This window comes from Leucopleurus acutus (assembly GCF_964270905.1).
Source record: "Leucopleurus acutus genome assembly, chromosome: 1".
Lineage (NCBI taxonomy): Eukaryota > Metazoa > Chordata > Mammalia > Artiodactyla > Delphinidae > Leucopleurus > Leucopleurus acutus.
In genome coordinates this window covers 87,886,105-87,899,120 of record NC_139142.1, presented here as the reverse complement: position 1 = coordinate 87,899,120, position 13,016 = coordinate 87,886,105, and positions in this window count along the sequence as shown.

Sequence of the window (13,016 nt, the reverse complement as noted above, 5' to 3'; positions counted from 1 at the left end):
GTTTAAATCCCTGTCTAGTCCTATCTATAAGATCAGATATGCTGATTCCAAAGGATACCCCCAGAAAAATATTAGAATAAATAAGTGTTCACCAGCAAGCAGTCAAAATTCAATGAGATTATTTATTGAGGTTAAGTTCTTAAACTTTTTCTTGTATAACACTAACATAGAGACCAAAGGTTGGCATGTCTTTTCTGTAAAAGGCCAAATAGTAAATATTTTGGCCTTTTCAGGGTACAAGGTTTCTTTTCCAACTACTCAGCTCTGTCATTGTAGCACAAAACAGCCACAGACAATACAGGAATGAATGAGTGGCTGTATTCTAATAAAACTTTATTTACAGACAATGGAATTTGAATGTTACATAGTTTTAACATCTCATGAAATATGATTATTCTTTTGATTTTTTTAACTGACTTAAAAATCTAAAAACTATTCTTAGTAAGGGGACATACAAAACAGGCAGCAGACTGGATTTGGCCCGTTTGCCATAGTTTGCTGACCCCTGAAGTAGACTGTCATCCTTTGTTCACTTAAGTGATTCTCACAATGTCTCACTGAGACACACAGCCTAGTAATGTTCAACTCTTCTTGCCCTGTTCACCGAGCAACAGTCTGCTGAGCTAGAATCTAATCAGGTTTGCATGCAGTCCTTCCTTCTGCTGAACTGGCTCAATCAGACAACCAAAGAATGGATTCTAGGAGCAGAGTTCTCTCTCCTGGTGCATTCATAAGTTGTTTCAAGATTCTAAATAGAATTATGAGTTTTTCCTTTGTTTCCCCAAGTTTATATACCCATTCAAAGCTCCAGATCTCATATCTGAGGGAGCAAAGGATATAATATGGAGGGGTAACAGCAGCAATTAAATCCCCAGACAAAGCAGAATCACCCAACATCATTACTATACATTCTAGTATGTTGTTGTCAACTCAAAGGAAGTCCAAATTAGGACAAGTTATGAGCTTAATCAATTGCTAGTCTGATCAGTGATGATTATAAAGGCATAAATTATAACCACAAAACTTTAGGGTCTGCAGCACCCATAGTGCACACAGAGTTAAAATATGCGAAGACTGTACCTATAGGATAAAAGGAAAATTCCACTTTGCCACAGTAGAGTGGAAAATAAACACCTAATAAGCGAGTAGCTAATAATATAAACATATAAGGATGAATCTCATAAAATTAATGGAAGCATAGTTATCCCCAAAAGAATCGTATAATAAATAAGAACCTAGTTTAATCTGTGCTAAATTTGTCCTGTTACACAGTTGATCACTCATGGAATAATGTGAAGCCAATGATCCCCCAGATCTCACCTACTGGATGATAAAAATGGGTTCCATTACTAACCTTCTCTCATTCTTGTCCTCCCACACTGTTGAGCCAAACTTATATAAGTTTCAGTTTTTAAATGCAATCCTTTTCATGAGGTTTGACTCAATAAAAATAAATTTCCTGTGTGGCTGTCCCACCAGCTCTTGACACAGTGGGAAAAAATAAATAAAATAAGCAAAATTCTGAAGTCAGTGGCAGAGGTGAGGTGCAAACCTAGGCTACTGAATCCAATCAGCTGCATAAATTTAGGACAACCTTTTACTTCTTTGTGCCATGAAGCAATGGAGAGACCTTGGAGCTTGTCCACTCTAGCAATTTTCAAGCTTTTCTTTAGCAAAGGAATCTTTGTTTAAAATGTGGTTTAACACATAATCCCCAACGTAAAACTGGAAGAGCATAGCTTCTCTGTTAAGAGGAGGTTAGGGCATCAGGAGCCCTGCCCATTCTGCCTCCCCAAGCCACCTATGGTGGCCACAAAGCTCCCCCACAGGACCTTCTTGGGAGCACAGTTAGAAAGCCACTGATCTTTTTTTTTTTTTCCCCAGACATGTAGAATTTTATTTTATTTATTTATTTTTTTAACATCTTTATGGGAGTATAATTGCTTTACAATGGTGTGTTAGTTTCTGCTTTATAACGAAGTGAATCAGTTATACATATACATATGTTCCCATATCTCTTCCCTCTTGCGTCTCCCTCCCTCCCACCCTCCCTATCCCATCCCTCTAGGTGGTCACGAACCACCGAGCTGATCTCCCTGTGCTATGCGGCTGCTTCCCACTAGCTATCTGTTTTACATTTGGTAGTGTATATATGTACATGCCACTCTCTCTTTGTCACAGCTTACCCTTCCCCCTCCCCATATCCTCAAGTCCATGCTCTAGTAGGTCTGTGTCTTTATTCCCGTCTTACCCCTAGGTACTTCATGACCTTTTTTTCTTATATTCCATATATATGTGTTAGCATACGGTATTTGTTTTTCTCTTTCTGACTTACTTCACTCTGTATGACAGACTCTAGGTCCATCCACCTCACTACAAATAACTCAATTTCATTTCTCTTAATGGCTGAGTAATATTCCATTGTATATATGTGCCACATCTCCTTTATCCATTCATCTGTCGATGGACACTTAGGTTGCTTCCATCTCCTGGCTATTGTCAATAGAGCTGCAATGAACATTTTGGTACATGACTCTTTTTGAATTATGGTTTTCTCAGGGTATATACCCAGTAGTGGGATTGCTGGGTCGTATGGTAATTCTATTTGTAGTTTTTTCAGGAACCTCCATACTGTTCTCCATAGTGGCTGTATCAATTTACATTCCCACCAACAGTGCAAGGGTGTTCCATTTTCTCCACTCCCTCTCCAGCATTTATTGTTTCTAGATTTTTTGATGATGGCCATTCTGACCGGTGTGAGATGATATCTCATTGTAGTTTTGATTTGCATTTCTCTAATGATTAATGATGTTGAGCATTCTTTCATGTGTTTGTTGGCACTCTGTATATCTTCTTTGGAGAAATGTCTATTTAGGTCTTCTACCCATTTTTGGATTGGAAAACCACTGATCTTATGTTATCCTCTCATTTTACAAGTGAGGAAACTACTGAAAACATGAAAAATGACCCTGCCAGCAGCCAGCAGTGCTGTTAACAGCTGAACAAAAGCAACGAATATAAATGGTGCTCAAGGGACTTCCCTGATGGTGCAGTGGTTAAGAATCTGCCTACCAATGCAGGGGACACGGGTTCAAGCCCTGGTCCAGGAAGATCCCACACGCTGCGGAGCAACTAAGCCAGTGCGTCACAACTACTAAGCCCGCGTGCCACAACTACTGAAGCCCGCGCACCTAGAGCTGGTGCTCCGCAACAAGAGAAGCCACCACAGTGAGAAGCCTGCACACCGCGACCAAGAGTAGCCCCTGCTCACCATGACTAGAGAAAGCTTGCGTGCAGCAACACACACCAAACACAGCCAAAAATTAATTAATTAATTAATTAAAATAAATGAATGGGGCTCAGACAAGGCCACACAGCTGCTATGTTTGGAACAAGATAGAGAAATGGCCACTCCATAACCTCAACAATGATGAGACATCCCCTCTTCTGACTAATAGAGTGCGGTTTCTCTTCTAATAACTATTCATAGCTCACCTTTAATCCACCAGCCTCCTTGATAAAATCTATTAAGATACCCAGTCGCCGAATTGCCCCTGCTTCTTGACATCGTCCAATCCAGAATTGGCCCCTGCTTTCCTCATCCCTCCCTAGAATCATCCAACATAAACCTGAATCCTGAAAGAGGGCCTGCCCACAGTTCCTCTCCAGGGCACTCTCTTTTGCTCCAGCAAACTCAATAAACCTAACTTTTCGTTTTTCTTCTAGGTGTATCCCTGGTGGTCTTTGGCATCAACACTAAATTATTAGCATTCTAAGTAACATCCTTCAGAAAAACAGGATTGTTTCAGAGAACAGATAGCTCAACTCCTAGAATGGTAAGTAAACATGTTAGAAACAAACAGAGGATAATTCAGAGCTTTAAAAGACCAAATGCTATTAATCCTGGCAGGTTCAGCAATGGCGGCGTGGGGCACATGAGCTACTTTTGACGAAAATCCAGGGGCCACTGCTTGACAGCCCCACGGAGGTGGAAAAGAGACCCACCACCAGCTCTGTCTGAAATGCTCTGTACCACTCACAGCATCTGGCAGGGCAGCCAGGGTGGATGGATCCCCTCTGAGACCAGCCAGGTACCCAGAAAAGTCTGCCATTATTTAACCCACATTTGCTTTACAGAAATTCAAAGATATGCTGATCAGGGCTTCCCTGGCGGTGCAGTGGTTGAAAGTCCGCCTGCCGATGCTGCCGATGCAGGGGACATGGGTTCGCGCCCCGATACGGGAAGATCCCACATGCCGTGGAGTGGCTGGGCCCGTGAGCCATGGCCGCTGAGCCTGCGCGTCTGGAGCCTGTGCTCCGCAACGGGAGAGGCCACAACAGTGAGAGGCCCGCGTACCACAAAAAAAAAAAAAAAAAAAAAAAAAGATATGTTGATCATAAGCTTCTACAAACAAAGCATATTGTGATAAGCATCCTTCTAGGTTGAATAGTGGTAGAAGACATGCTCAGAAAGACGCTCAGAATGACAGACATGAAGTCCTAGCAGCTTCCATGCTGGTCCTGAAAGGGAGGATCTGATTTTCTCTGGGACTTGCCCACAGTGTGGATTCAATAAACATATCTTAAATTGGATTTCACTGAGCAGAGTCATCCTGACAGTAACCCAGTGAGGTGAAATCAACCTTGGATTCTGTGTGCAGTGTCCTTGGCAGGTTTTGCCCAGTCCTACTTTGCCAACAGTATTGCTGGTGCGTGAACATTAGGATTTATTTTCAATCTTTCCTCTCTTCATGCGTGAGTAATGACAAGGGTTGAAGATGTGGGAGACAGCCTAAAGCAGTGACTATACCGGCAATAAGGGCTTCAAATCCCAGCACAGGCCCAAGACCTGATGGTGAGTTTGTAGCCTCCACACCTCAGGTCCTCAACTAGTTTCCTTACTGTTCACTGAGAGGCTGGCAGGCATCACCCCAGTGAGGTCTCTGCTAGTCCAACAGTCTAAGTTCAGGCCTCTGAATACTGAGTGTTTTTCTTAGGATTAAACTCTCTAAACAAAGCTACCTACCTGGGTCCTGTTTGGACATCACCAATTTTCAGCCCCTCTGTTATTGCCCTTCTTCTCACAGCTGCCATTTGCTGGGAGGCTCTACTCACCCTTCAAGGCCAGCACTAGTGCGGCCTCCTCTCTGTGATTTCAATGACTTCCTCCTCCCAAGACATAGCCCATGGAAGAATCAACTGCTCTCTCAGGTTTCCAGAATACGTTATGCATTCATTAGTCTAGACTTACTTTGTTTTTTAAGTCATCTCCATGACCAGGGCTGTTCATTTTGAGAGTGGAGTGTCATATTCACCTTTGATCTCCAGACATACAAACAGGACTTTCGTCAACAATCTATGTGTTAGACCGAATTGCCTTCCAAATTTGTGCTTTGACATAACAATGGACCTCGTCCTCCCCCTCAAGGAAACAGAGTGTGACTGCATATAAAGATACTCATATGCTGCTACTTCAACCCTCAGGTTTTGTGCTTTTTGTTCAAGGCAGAGAAGACGATCATGGGCTCCCCAGCCAGTTATCCCATCCCACTAAGAAGAACCTAGAAACAACCTCCAAACTCCCCAAAATGCAGGTCTGGCTTCCCAAACCACTCAGAGGCTTCAGTCTGAAATATTCAGTGACTCTCACCCACTAGGATTCTCCCCCAGATACCCACAAAGAGAAAAACACCTCTGATCAAAACTTGTTACGAACAGCCAAAGCTATTCAATGAGTCTGCACTTCCCCAGCCATCTTCATACCAATACATGCTCCCTAGAGCCTGGAGTCTACACACTCAACCACTAGTGAGATCCCAGGAAAGCCTATCTCCTCCAACTTCACTTTGAGCAACGGAGGGTCTATTTCCCAAAAAGGCAGTTTACCTTGAAAGGCAGTGATGAAACAATGAAACCTTAGCCACCTGCTCTGATAACTACCCTCCCTCAATCTTACTCTGTAAAATGTCTCTTTGTGAAACTGTTCAAATAATGCTAAAGGAATGTATTCCCAGTCCCTCACTAGACAATAGCCATGTGGAGCCAGCCTACTACCTTGTGATTCTATCCTGCAACCCCACAGGCTATGTTCATTCACAGACCAGAGCTGATTTTCCAAGCAGAAGCCCAAGTAAGTCACACCATTAGCTCACCTAGGCATCTATTAGAAGCTCAGTGCATGTTCTCTCTATGATATCTTCTTGAAACTTCTATTAGAATACTTAAAATTTAGTAGTTAAAAAAATTTAGTAGTAGAGCTTGTTTATCCATCTATCTCACCCACCAGACAGAAAACTCTAGAAGGTCAGATAATCAGTTCATACAATAAACGTGTGTATTTGTAGCCTTAGTGGTTGGTACAGTTCCCAGCATATCACAGGGGCTCGATAAGTGGCTGCATCTGTAGACCTGTCTTCGGCCAACCCGAGGGCAGTCCAAGAGACAGAGGGCTCCATCCCTGCAAACTTATTGAGGTGCAGGGACTTCCTAGAGGCCGAGGTCCTACAGTTATTTATCTTTAGAGCCCTGGTGCCTTGCATAAACAAGGCATTCAAGAAATATTTGTTGAAATGAAAAATTAGTTGCTTGAACACAAGCCATCAAGTATTAAGGGAGAATCTATCAATACATTTGACACACTTATGAAACTGCTCTAATAGCACTAATAATCTCATTGCCTTGAGAATGACCTGATTATCAAGTCCAGGAAATCTTCTCGCCCACATCCTTCTTGATTTCTTTGTACCATCCCTTGGTGCTTTTTCCTCTTTGGCATCTGTGACACCCTCCCCTCTAGTTTTCTACTTACCTCTCTGGCTACTTCTGCAAGTGTCAACCTCTCTCTGCATCTGATCTTCAAATGATGGATACCCCACGCGAAGCTCTCTACTTTTCTGATTTTTTTACCCTCTCCTTGGAAGGATTCCTATAAATTCAAATACATGTAATTGATTACTTTTTTATTTATTAATAATTCTCAAATCTACATTTCTAGGCCAGACCATTCTTCTGAACTTCGATATCCAACTACTTCCAGGACATCTACAGTAGTTCATTTCACAGGCAACTTAACCATGTAAAAGTCTTGTTCATCTTCTCCTCCTTCCCCCTTTTCTTTACTCCCACCCCAAGCCTGTTCTTTCTCCTATATTTTATACCTTATCTTGGTGAGCGGTCCACCATCCCCCAGACCACACACCAGAAACCTTGGGATCATTCTAAACTCCTCCCTCACTATCTTCTTTCATAAACTAGTCACCAACTAAGTAATTTTCAATTTCTCTCTTCCTTTCCATCCTTCCTGACGCTCACATTCGTTTGTTTCTTCTTTGAAATTGTCCCCAGGGTGTTCTCTCTGCTTTCATTCTCCTCCACCTTCAAGGGATCTGCTGCATCAGCTGGAAGACAGAGCTTCCTAAAATGCAAATCTAATTACATCGTTCTCCACTGAAAACACTTTTTTCAGCTATCACCCCACCCCACCCCCACTGTCCCTGAGATGAAGTATGAACTCCCAAGCATGGCGGAGGTGGCCCCTGCCTCATCTTCCACAGCCCTCCCAGCCCCGGGCTCCCCCCACTGCCCCGCACCGCCTTGCAGTTCCCTCCCCTGGGGTCAGTGCTCCAGGAGAGCCCCTTCAGCTCCTCTCTGCCTCGCTGACCCTACATGTTCGCCAAGCAGTTCAAATATTACCTCTAGAAGGCTTTCTATGCACTTTTCCTCCCCCAGCTGAAGGAGAGGCCCATCTTCTGTCTCCCATTCTGGACAAAGACACACACCTCCACTCTGTGTGAGGCTAGAGATTCTCAACTCTAGCTGCACGCCAAAATTCACCTGAGCAGGGCTCCCCTGGTGGCGCAATGGTTGAGCGTCTGACTGCCGATGCGGGGGACGCGGATTCGCGCCCCCGGTCGGGAGGATCCCACGTGCCGCGGAGCGGCTGGGCCCGCGGGCCACGGCCGCTGGGCCTGCGCGTCTGGAGCCTGTGCTCCACAGCGGGAGAGGCCGCAACGGTGAGAGGCCCGCGTACGCAAAAAAAAAAAAAAAAAAAAAAAAAAAAAAAAAAATTCACCTGAGCAGTGAGTACCCAGAATTCAACCACAGTGATTCTGATTTAATTGCTGTAGTAAACAATCAGATTCTCCTGTGCGTTGGGCTTTATGCTTCTCGAACTTTAATGTTAGTACCAATCACCTGGAGGTCTCTTAAAAATGAAGATTCTGGGAGTTCCCTGGTGGCCCTTTGGTTCGGATTCCAGGCTTTCATTGCGGTGGCCCGGATTCTATCCCTGGTTGGGGAACTGAGATCCCACAAGCCACATGGCGCGGCCAAAAGAAACCAAAAGAAAAACGAAAGTGAAGATTCTAATTCAGCAGGTCTGGCTAGGGTCTGAGATGCCGCATTATAAGTCAACTCCCAGGTGATGTCAATGCTACTGGTCCATAGACCACACCTGGAGTAGCAAGGAGCTAAATAAACTCTGCATTGGCTGGTCCATCTGGAGGCAATAAAGCTGTAAGTAGCCAGAGCCACTACAAAAAGACTCCCCCTGTCAAGGAAAACAGAGGTTGCTACCACACCTGACACAGCCTGGTTCCAGAAAAATTTGAGCGTCCGTGAGAACTGCAAAACCATAGGTTGTAGAAGCTATTGTCATCTAAAAGTGTAAGGCCCAGAGAGGGAAAGTAACTTGCCCAGGATAACACAGAAAGTAAATAGCAGAACTGAGGTCCAGACTCAGGACACTTGATTCCTCAGTCCTGTATCCTGTTCAGTATACTGAGTGCTTGGGAGAGATGTTGAAGACTCCAGCGCACTAGGAAAGTGGCCATCAAGCAGGACACAGTCAACATGAGCAGGACCCAGCCAAGCGCTTTGATGCAGAAGTGGCTGGAGCAGCTCCCCTCCAAAAGCGATCTCAGCCAAAAGTTGCTGACGAGAAGGACGATGCAAAACTGGTCACTTCAGTCCAAGGTTGATGAACGTGTGTTGGGTTCCTCAATGAACTTAACCTTGCCCCAAGAGGGAACATGTACACTGTAGAACCCTGGACTATTCTAATGTCTTTAATCACCCTAATTCTTAATACTCCCAGCACCCAGCATAGTGTTTGACACATCAGAATTCACTGGCTATGTCACTGAGTAGCTGTTAAATAAAGCCTAACCAGAGAGTGTCTTGGCTTCTTTTACTTTGCGTAACAGTTTGTCTATGTTGTGGCCAACCTCCTTCCTATAGGGTGGTATGATACCAGCTTCTGCCTAGCCACCCACTGTAGAAAATTCCTCAAGTTTCTGGTGGGGGCTGGATCTGGTAGAAGTGTGATATAGTGCGTGATTCCCCAAGCCCTTCACACATGGGCATCTAAGATACAAGGGGTATAGGCCTAAACACAGTAGTATTTATTCTTACTAGAGAACCAGGAAGAAGTCAACTGCTTAAGTTGTAGGCCGCTGAGGGACTGGAAAAGGTGACCTCCCTGGTTCTCCAGCCGGCAGAATTGTCTGCCAAAGAGAACGCTGAAGCATACGTCATTATTACCTAAAGGTCAAGAGCACAGGCATTCATTTGCAGCAACAAGGAGGGACCTCGAGATTATCATACTAAGTGAAGTAAGTCAGAAAAAGAAAGACAAATACCATATGATATCACTTATGTGTGGGATCTAAAATATACCACAAATGAACCTATCTACGAAAAAGAAACAGAATCACAGACATAGAGAACAGACTTGTGGTTGCCAAGGGGGAAGAGGGTGGGAGAGGGATGGACTGGGAGTTTGAGGTTAGTAGATGCAAACTATTACGTATAGAATGGATAAACAACAAGGTCCCACTGTATAACACAGGGAACTATATTCAATATCCTGTGATAAACTGTAATGGAAAATATAAAAAAGAATTATATATATGTATAACTGAGTCACTTTGCTGTACAGCAGTAATTACACAACACTGTAAATCAACTATACTTCAATTTAAAAAAAAAAGATAAGAAAAAAAGAGCACAGGCTTTGGGCACAGAAAAATTTGTGTTTGAGTGTCGTCTCTACCAGTTACTCATCACTTTGGGCAAGTAACTTAATCTTACTAAGCTGAGGCTTCCTCAGCTGTAAAATGGAGAAAATAAGTAACTTCCTATGAGGACTGCTACAAGGAATAAGTGAAATAATTGTGTAAAGCACCTAACAGTGTCTAGGACACTGAAGATGTTAAATAATAGTGCAGAAACAGCACCAATGGAGAAAGCCTTCAGTGCCTGCTGTGACTCCGTGACTAATTCTAGAAGCAAGGATTGTGGCCACCATCTATATTTCAGATTGGTTTTTTTTGCTAGAGAATGCATGAACTGAAAAAGTACCTTCTTATCTTTTTGTTTTCCTTTTTTTCTTAAGAAGACGTTGGGGGTAGGACTTTATTAATTAATTTATTTATTTTTGCTGTGTTGGGTCTTCCTTTCTGTGTGAGGGCTTTCTCTAGTTGTGGCAAGCGGGGACCACTCCTCATCGCGGTGCGCGGGCCTCTCACTATCGCGGCCTCTCGTTGCGGAGCACAGGCTCCAGACGCACAGGCTCAGTAGTTGTGGCTCACGGGCCCAGTTGTTCCGCAGCATGTGGGATCCTCCCAGACCAGGGCTCAAACCCGTGTTCCCTGCATTAGCAGGCAGACTCTCAACCACTGTGCCACCAGGGAAGCCCTGTTTACCATTTTTTTAAAGACAAGATTTACTATTTCATTCTAATTGTCTCAATTATATTTTGTTTTTCCTCCACTTCTATGTGTGAAGTGGGGAAGTGATAGATTTACTGAATAGGCAAGGGATGGCAAATTTCTTCCATCTCAAGTCAATGCCAATTGATTGGGGGTGGCTGCCTGGACCACTGTATTAAGAAGGATGTTGATACTAAATCCAAGCTGAGTGAAAAAGAGAGCTATGATTGATTAGCAGTATTTTCAATGAGCATTTGTCACACTTCATTTTAATCCATAGGTGGAAGAATGGTGAATAATAACAGCTAGGTAAGATCACAATGGAACCAGGGGGATGGACAACAATGGTAGATTGTAAGGGGAGAGATTAATGAACACTCTTACACTGACCCGGAGACATCTTTTGATATAGTCCCTGTGTGTCTGTGCCAATTTTCCCTCCCATCCTTTCTCCACCCTTCTCCACTCATATCTCTGCCTGGAGAGATATAAACAGGCATGTGTGCCCTCTGGCTCCAGTTTGTTTGGCCAATGGAGAGCCCCAGTAGGACATAAAAGTGAGGAAAAGTGAGAGCAAGGTCATTATTTCCCTGGATCTCTCTCTGCAGAGTTGCTTGTCTGGCTATGGCCCTCAGTTAGAAGTCATTGATCCTCTCAATGCCCATGACTCTATGTAATTCTCTCTTCTTCCAGGTCCCAAAAATCATCCCCTCTTCCCATCCCTTTGGGACAAAAGGTGATAACAGCTCCAAAGCCACAGGCTCTTGGGTACTGCACTGTCCTTGGTGGTTCTTCTCACCCACAATTTTATAGTCTTTTTATAAATGAACCTCATCAAACTATATTATTTTGAAAGGATCACTCATTCCCTCTTGCTACCCTTGGGTTTCCCCTATGTTGTAAGTGAAGTGAGCGTCCAAGGCATGCATGTGATAGAACACGTTAGGCGGGGCATCTCTGTACAGCTAGGGAGAAGGGGTGTGTCTGGAAGCCAGAGACGAGATGGACTGAGAAAGCAATACAGACACCTGCCATGCCCACTTCTCGTCTATCTTCAATTGCCCACCTATGATGTGGACTTTGCTCTGAAGAGTAGTGTCAACTGATTGAGCAGAGGTAGGTTCAACAATTAACACTTTCTCATTTGACCTGGTGGGACAAGATGTCCCGGACAACTTTGTTTCCCTTACTGGGAGATTAGAACTCAAAAATGTGTCATCTGGATGCCAATGGAACGGAGAGGTACAGACATGCAGATGGTGGCTGAGTCAGGTTATCAGCACAGAATCTGACTGAGGACAATGCCCTGCCCTTCTAGTCACCTGCCTTTCCCACCAAGCCCTCCCTTCCTGGGGCCAAGTTGTAGAATTCTTCTTAGGTCTCTACATTTGAAGAAATAAAGGCATCTCTGGTCCTATTCAGAAAGAAAATACTAATACCTCGTTGTTTACCACTGACTGCCTCAGTGATATAAGAACCCACACTTCAATATAAGCAGTGCAGATAGAGGCAGGAGAGAAGTAAGCCGGTGAATGTGACCTCTCCACCCTCAAGGTAAGGGTACTTGTCCTTGAGTATCTCATCCAGTGATCTTGTGAATCAATCACACCTGAAAACCCCCATCTGGACTAAGGTGGTCCCACTTCTTGGTAGACGAGAGACCCCTCAGAACCTTTAAGCCTCCTCCCAGTGTCCAGCATCCAGAGATAAGGTCTCCATAGTGAGCACAGGCAAGGTAAAGAGCTACAGCTCTGACTCTCTCCTATAGAAAAGATGACGATACAGCATAAATAATAAAGAGATAAAGAGAAAAGGTAAGGCAGTATCCCTCTGAGAAAGCAGACTGTGAGAGAGCAATCAAAACCCTATCTAAGAGATTAAAAGGGAGAGGAATTAGGGCCAAGGAGGGCTGCAGGCTTCTGCCCCTTAAGCTGGGAGGACAGTAAACTTCACCCCAATTCTACTTAAGGAAGATTCTTTTCAAGCTTCTCCAGCTCTTCAATTCACTATCTTCAATAGCCTTTCCATCTCTCAAGGTCCAGATCAAATACCTTCTCTTCTCTGGAGGTCTCCCTGACCCTAACCCTTCCCACTTCCAGTCAAAATTAACTGTTTCTTTCTCTACACTCTTTTTTTTTTTTTTTTGGCGGTACGCGGGCCTCTCACCGCTGTGGCCTCTCCCGCTGCGGAGCACAGGCTCCGGACGCGCAGGCTCAGCGGCCATGGGTCACCGGCCCAGCCGCTCCGCGGCACGTGGGATCCTCCCGGCCCGGGGCACGAACCCGCGTCCCCTGCATCGGCAGGCGG